Here is a 7,390-nt window from a genome sequence, read left to right as displayed (position 1 = left end):
CGGTCGGAATTAAACTGATGGGACAAAAGTTCAAAGTGCAGGGTGCACTGATTTATGAAGCCCCGAGCCTGGACGGGGTCGCCTCCGAAGCGAGGAGGTGCAGAGAGCCGGGGTCCGGGGTAGGATACCATAGTATTAGTGGGCAGCGGAGCTGCCGGATTGCAAGATATGGCACTGGCGGAGGTTGTTGGTGGATCAGACAGAGTGTTCAGGCGAGTATTAACATTCCGCAGGTGACCCAGGATGGCCTCCTGTTGGGACCTCTGACGGGACAGTTCAAGACAGAGGTCCGAGAGCGAGGGAGCTTGGGTGCCACCGGGTTCCATGGCCCGAGCAAACTGTAACGGGTCCGGGAGGCGGAACCTCTGAGCTACTATACAAGGGGGCGGCCCTTGTAAGGGAGCGGGTGGCAGTCTCTGGGTGAACGGACAGGGAGTTACGGCAAGTGATCAGGGCAGTCTCTGGGTAAGGGGTAGGTACGACCTGTGATGGCAGAGCCTCCGGGTAGGCTAGCAGGCAGATGGTAGATGTGTGCTCCCAGGTGAGCAAGCGAGAGTCTCTGGAATAGCAGGTGGTCACGGCACGTGACGGCGGAACCTCCGGGCTGGCAGGCAGGTAGGTAACGGAGAAGCGCTCCCAGGTGAGCGGGCAAGAGTCTCTGGAATAGCTGGTGGTCACCGCACGTGACAACGGGACCTCCGGGCTGGCAAGCAGGCAGGTAACGGAGATGCGCTCCCAGGTGAGCGGGCAAGAGTCTCTGAGATAGCTGGTGGTCACAGCACGTGACAACGGAGCCTCCGGGCTGGCAAGCAGGCAGGTAGCGGAGAAGCGCTCCCAGGTGAGCGGGCAAGCTGGTCCATAGACAGACTGACCGGAGTTGTAAGGCAGACCGTCGGACCTCAGGCAAGCAGGCAGGTAGCTGATGTGCGCTCCCAGGTGAGCGGACAAGTTGGTCCTTAGACAGACTGACCGGAGTTGTAAGGCACACCGTCGGACCTCAGGCAGGCAGGCAGGTAACAAGTATTCAGGCAGGAATCAGGCAGGTAACTAGCAGGAAACTGGCAGGAAACTGGCAGGTAACTGGAAGGTAACTGGCAACGGGACCTGAGGGCTGAAGCACAGGTGAGACACAGGTGCAAACAACATTGCTCGGGCACCTCCATTTTGGAGGAGGTGCCTTATATATGATGAAGTCCTCCGGCCATTGGCCGGGGACTCCTTAGGACGGCGCGCGCGGCCCCTTTAAGAGGAGGGGAGCGCGCGCGCGCGCGCCCTAAGCACAGGGGCCGGGAAGGAGCGCGCGCTGAGAGCAGAGCGGGAGGAGGACGCCGGGAAGGAGCGCGCGCTGACAGCAGAGCGGAGAGAGGACGCCGGGCACGGAGCAGAGCGGTGAGGGGAGCAGCGTCCCTGCCTAGCAGAGGGCAGGGATGCCAGCGCTACACTATGCTTTATTAAATTGTATTTATGTTGTTTTATCCTATGCTTTATTAAATTGTATTTATGTTGTTTTATACTATGCTTTATTAAATTGTATTTATGTTGTTTTATCCTATGCTTTATTAAATTGTATTTATGTTGTTTTAACCTATGCTTTATTAAATTGTATTTATGTTGTTTTATCCTATGCTTTATTAAATTATATTTATGTTGTTTTAACCTATGCTTTATTAAATTGTATTCATGTTGTTTTATCTTATGCTTTATTAAATTGTATTTATGTTGTTTTATCCTATGCTTTATTACATTGTATTTATGTTGTTTTATCCTATGCTTTATTAAATTGAATTTATGTTGTTTTATCCTATGCTTTATTAAATTGTATTTAATTTGTTTTATCCTATGCTTTATTAAATTGTATTTATGTAGTTTTAGCCTATGCTTTATTAAATTGTATTTATGTTGTTTTATCCTATGCTTTATTAAATTGTATTTATGTTGTTTTATCCTATGCTTTATTAAATTGTATTTATGTTGTTTTATCCTATGCTTTATAAATTGTATTTATGTTGTTTTATCCTATGCTTTATTAAAATGTATTTATGTAGTTTTATCCTATGCTTTCTTAAATTGTATTTATGTTGTTTAAACCTATGCTTTATTAAATTGTATTCATGTTGTTTTATCTTATGCTTTACTAAATTATATTCATGTTGTTTTATCTTATGCTTTATTAAATTGTATTTATGTTGTTTTAACATATGCTTTATTAAATTGTATTTATGTTGTTTTGTCCTATGCTTTATTAAATTGTAATTATGTTGTTTATCCTATGTTTCATTAAATTGTATTTATGTTGTTTTATCCTATGTTTATTAAATTGTATTTATGTTGTTTTGTCCTATGCTTTATTAAATTGTATTTATGTTGTTTTATCCTATGCTTTATTAAATTGTATTTATGTTGTTTTATCCTATGCTTTATTAAATTATATTTATCTTGTTTTAACCTATGCTTTATTAAATTGTATTCATGTTGTTTTATCTTATGCTTTATTAACTTGTATTTATGTTGTTTTATCCTATGCTTTATTACATTGTATTTATGTTGTTTTATCCTATGCTTTATTAAATTGAATTTATGTTGTTTTATCCTATACTTTATTAAATTGTATTTATGTTGTTTTATCCTATGCTTTATTAAATTGTATTTATGTTGTTTTATCCTATGCTTTATTAAATTTTATTTATGTTGTTTTATCCTATGCTTTATTAAATTGTATTTATGTTGTTTTATCCTTTGTTTTATTAAATTGTATTTATGTTGTTTTAACCTATGCTTTATTAAATTGTATTTATGTTGTTTTATCCTATGCTTTATTAAATTGTATTTATGTTGCTTTATCCTATGCTTTATTAAATTTTATTTATGTTGTTTTATCCTATGCTTTATTAAATTGTTTTTATGTTGTTTTATCCTATGCTTTATTAAATTGTATTCATGTTGTTTTATCTTATGCTTTATTAAATTGTATTTATGTTGTTTTATCCTATGCTTTATTAAATTGAATTTATGTTGTTTTATCCTATGCTTTATTACATTTTATTTATGTTGTTTTATCCTATGCTTTATTAAATTGTATTTATGTTGTTTTATCCTATGCTTTATTAAATTGTATTTATGTTGTTTTATCCTATGCTTTATTAAATTGTATTTATGTTGTTTTATCCTATGCTTTATAAATTGTATTTATGTTGTTTTATCCTATGCTTTATTAAATTGTATTTATGTTGTTTTAACCTATGCTTTATTAAATTGTATTTATGTTGTTTTATCCTATGCTTTATTAAAATGTATTTATGTAGTTTTATCCTATGCTTTCTTAAATTGTATTTATGTTGTTTAAACCTATGCTTTATTAAATTGTATTCATGTTGTTTTATCTTATGCTTTACTAAATTATATTCATGTTGTTTTATCTTATGCTTTATTAAATTGTATTTATGTTGTTTTAACATATGCTTTATTAAATTGTATTTATGTTGTTTTGTCCTATGCTTTATTAAATTGTATTTATGTTGTTTATCCTATGTTTCATTAAATTGTATTTATGTTGTTTTATCCTATGCTTTATTAAATTGTATTTATGTTGTTTTGTCCTATGCTTTATTAAACTGTATTTATGTTGTTTTATCCTATGCTTTATTAAATTATATTTATCTTGTTTTAACCTATGCTTTATTAAATTGTATTCATGTTGTTTTATCTTATGCTTTATTAAATTGTATTTATGTTGTTTTATCCTATGCTTTATTACATTGTATTTATGTTGTTTTATCCTATGCTTTATTAAATTGAATTTATGTTGTTTTATCCTATACTTTATTAAATTGTATTTATGTTGTTTTATCCTATGCTTTATTAAATTGTATTTATGTTGTTTTATCCTATGCTTTATTAAATTTTATTTATGTTGTTTTATCCTATGCTTTATTAAATTGTATTTATGTTGTTTTATCCTTTGTTTTATTAAATTGTATTTATGTTGTTTTAACCTATGCTTTATTAAATTGTATTTATGTTGTTTTATCCTATGCTTTATTAAATTGTATTTATGTTGCTTTATCCTATGCTTTATTAAATTTTATTTATGTTGTTTTATCCTATGCTTTATTAAATTGTTTTTATGTTGTTTTATCCTATGCTTTATTAAATTGTATTCATGTTGTTTTATCTTATGCTTTATTAAATTGTATTTATGTTGTTTTATCCTATGCTTTATTAAATTGAATTTATGTTGTTTTATCCTATGCTTTATTACATTTTATTTATGTTGTTTTATCCTATGCTTTATTAAATTGTATTTATGTTGTTTTATCCTATGCTTTATTAAATTGTATTTATGTTGTTTTATCCTATGCTTTATTAAATTGTATTTATGTTGTTTTATCCTATGCTTTATAAATTGTATTTATGTTGTTTTATCCTATGCTTTATTAAATTGTATTTATGTTGTTTTAACCTATGCTTTATTAAATTGTATTTATGTTGTTTTATCCTATGCTTTATTAAAATGTATTTATGTAGTTTTATCCTATGCTTTCTTAAATTGTATTTATGTTGTTTAAACCTATGCTTTATTAAATTGTATTCATGTTGTTTTATCTTATGCTTTACTAAATTATATTCATGTTGTTTTATCTTATGCTTTATTAAATTGTATTTATGTTGTTTTAACATATGCTTTATTAAATTGTATTTATGTTGTTTTGTCCTATGCTTTATTAAATTGTATTTATGTTGTTTATCCTATGTTTCATTAAATTGTATTTATGTTGTTTTATCCTATGCTTTATTAAATTGTATTTATGTTGTTTTGTCCTATGCTTTATTAAACTGTATTTATGTTGTTTTATCCTATGCTTTATTAAATTATATTTATCTTGTTTTAACCTATGCTTTATTAAATTGTATTCATGTTGTTTTATCTTATGCTTTATTAAATTGTATTTATGTTGTTTTATCCTATGCTTTATTACATTGTATTTATGTTGTTTTATCCTATGCTTTATTAAATTGAATTTATGTTGTTTTATCCTATACTTTATTAAATTGTATTTATGTTGTTTTATCCTATGCTTAATTAAATTGTATTTATGTTGTTTTATCCTATGCTTTATTAAATTTTATTTATGTTGTTTTATCCTATGCTTTATTAAATTGTATTTATGTTGTTTTATCCTTTGTTTTATTAAATTGTATTTATGTTGTTTTAACCTATGCTTTATTAAATTGTATTTATGTTGTTTTATCCTATGCTTTATTAAATTGTATTTATGTTGCTTTATCCTATGCTTTATTAAATTTTATTTATGTTGTTTTATCCTATGCTTTATTAAATTGTATTTATGTTGTTTTATCCTATGCTTTATTAAATTGTATTCATGTTGTTTTATCTTATGCTTTATTAAATTGTATTTATGTTGTTTTATCCTATGCTTTATTAAATTGAATTTATGTTGTTTTATCCTATGCTTTATTACATTTTATTTATGTTGTTTTATCCTATGCTTTATTAAATTGTATTTATGTTGTTTTATCCTATGCTTTATTAAATTGTATTTATGTTGTTTTATCCTATGCTTTATTAAATTGTATTTATGTTGTTTTATCCTATGCTTTATAAATTGTATTTATGTTGTTTTATCCTATGCTTTATTATATTGTATTTATGTTGTTTTAACCTATGCTTTATTAAATTGTATTTATGTTGTTTTATCCTATGCTTTATTAAAATGTATTTATGTAGTTTTATCCTATGCTTTCTTAAATTGTATTTATGTTGTTTTGTCCTATGCTTTATTAAATTGTATTTATGTTGTTTATCCTATGTTTCATTAAATTGTATTTATGTTGTTTTATCCTATGCTTTATTAAATTGTATTTATGTTGTTTTGTCCTATGCTTTATTAAATTGTATTTATGTTGTTTTATCCTATGCTTTATTAAATTGTATTTATGTTGTTTTATCCTATGCTTTATTAAATTGAATTTATGTTGTTTTATCCTATGCTTTATTAAATTGTATTTATGTTGTTTTTTCCTATGCTTTATTAAATTGTATTTATGTTGTTTTATCCTATGCTTTATTAAATTTTATTTATGTTGTTTTATCCTATGCTTTATTAAATTGTATTTATGTTGTTTTATCCTTTGTTTTATTAAATTGTATTTATGTTGTTTTAGCCTATGCTTTATTAAATTGTATTTATGTTGTTTTATCCTATGCTTTATTAAATTGTATTTATGTTGCTTTATCCTATGCTTTATTAAATTTTATTTATGTTGTTTTATCCTATGCTTTATTAAATTGTATTTATGTTGTTTTATCCTATGCTTTATTAAATTGTATTCATGTTGTTTTATCTTATGCTTTATTAAATTGTATTTATGTTGTTTTATCCTATGCTTTATTAAATTGAATTTATGTTGTTTTATCCTATGCTTTATTACATTTTATTTATGTTGTTTTATCCTATGCTTTATTAAATTGTATTTATGTTGTTTTATCCTATGCTTTATTAAATTGTATTTATGCTATTTTGACCTATGCTTTACTAAATTGTATTTATGTTGTTGTATCCTATGCTTTATTAAATTGTATTTATGTTGTTTTATCCTGTGCTTTATTAAATTGTATTTATGTGGTTTTATCCTATGCTTTATTAAATAGTATTTATGTTGTTTAATCCTATGCTTTATTAAATTGTATTTATGTTGTTTTATCCTATGCTTTATTAAATTTTATTTATGTTGTTTTATCCTATGCTTTATTAAATTGTATTTATGTTGTTTTATCCTATGCTTCATTAAATTGTATTTATGTTGTTTTATCCTATGCTTTATAAATTGTATTTATGTTGTTTTATCCTATGCTCTATTAAATTGTATTTATGTTGTTTTATCCTATGCTTTATAAATTGTATTTATGTTGTTCTATCCTATGCTCTATTAAATTGTATTTATGTTGTTTTATCCTATGCTTTATTAAATTGTATTTATGTTGTTTAGACCTATGCTTTATTAAATTGTATTCATGTTGTTTTATCTTATGCTTTACTAAATTATATTCATGTTGTTTTATCTTATGCTTTATTAAATTGTATTTATGTTGTTTTATCCTATGCTTTATTAAATTGTATTTATGTTGTTTTATCCTATGCTTTATAAATTGTATTTATGTTGTTTTATCCTATGCTCTATTAAATTGTATTTATGTTGTTTTATCCTATGCTTTATTAAATTGTATTTATGTTGTTTTATCCTATGCTTTATTAAATTGTATTTATGTTGTTTTATCCTATGCTTTATAAATTGTATTTATGTTGTTTTATCCTATGCTCTATTAAATTGTGTTTATGTTGTTTTAAACTATGCTTTATTAAATTGTATT

Source organism: Phyllobates terribilis, unplaced genomic scaffold (genome assembly GCF_046119375.1).
Source record: "Phyllobates terribilis strain yellow unplaced genomic scaffold, ASM4611937v1 Scaffold_20__1_contigs__length_20440879, whole genome shotgun sequence".
Classification (NCBI taxonomy): domain Eukaryota; kingdom Metazoa; phylum Chordata; class Amphibia; order Anura; family Dendrobatidae; genus Phyllobates; species Phyllobates terribilis.
This window is presented reverse-complemented; position numbering follows the sequence as displayed.